The sequence below is a fragment of the Acyrthosiphon pisum genome, unplaced genomic scaffold (genome assembly GCF_005508785.2).
Source record: "Acyrthosiphon pisum isolate AL4f unplaced genomic scaffold, pea_aphid_22Mar2018_4r6ur Scaffold_21380;HRSCAF=23826, whole genome shotgun sequence".
Classification (NCBI taxonomy): domain Eukaryota; kingdom Metazoa; phylum Arthropoda; class Insecta; order Hemiptera; family Aphididae; genus Acyrthosiphon; species Acyrthosiphon pisum.
Genome location: NW_021770841.1, coordinates 12,670 through 13,657, shown reverse-complemented (window position 1 = coordinate 13,657; position 988 = coordinate 12,670).

The following is a 988-nucleotide window of genomic DNA, read 5'->3' as shown; positions in this document are numbered from 1 at the left end:
AATCTTCTCATCCTTATCATATTTTATCTTATCCCTATCTTCTCATCATCATCTTATCTTATACTTACCCTTATCTTCATACATACTTATCCGATATATTATACCGAGGTCTTGACAACATTATTATTATTATTATTATTATTATTATTATTTTTTAAAAACCCCCGCTCATTCGCGGCGCGATAAGAAGCGGGTGAAGATATTTTATATCCCTACATACGGTGTTCTGACGGCTAGCACTTCTACATCAGTCAGTCTTTGGAGTTAAGCATTTACAATAAAAATACAGACTATTTAATAATAAAACCTTATAAATATAAAATATATCATATTTGCGATGATAAACCTTATAATAATTATTAAATAATATATTTTTTAAAACCAACTCATCTCGGAAAGAATAATTATATAACTTGTTAAATGTATATAATTATATTATACTACACTTAAAATTATAGGATCTAGATAAAATGAGAACAATAACATATTTTTAAAATTTTTATTAAAAACAAGGCATAAAAATATTTACGTTACATTAGACATCGCCCGAAAAACGGGGTTAAGCGGGTACGAATGTAATAATAAAGCTTCTTTTACTCATCCCTCGAAAAATGAGGTTTACCGGGTCGGCCTCATGTTGATTGTACCGTTGTAGTTCCTCGCTCGGCAATTGCACCGACTTGGGGAGAAATACATTGATTATCCCACCGCCAGCCGGATCCTGTAAGACGCATGCCACAGCCGTTCCAAATTTCGTCTCCACATTATTCATGGATTGTACACGATATTCGATGTCCTTTGTAAGCTCTCCTATAGAGAGATTCAACACGTTCGTCTGCCGCTGGAGCGAATTTAAAACATCCATAGTTAACTGTGAACAGAAAAAAATAAACGTTAGAAAAAAAGTAAATTATTTAAATCAATTGAATTAACTCACTTTTTTAACTAGACGTCGTGTGTGTGTAGAGTCGTGTGATGTAGCCGTCTT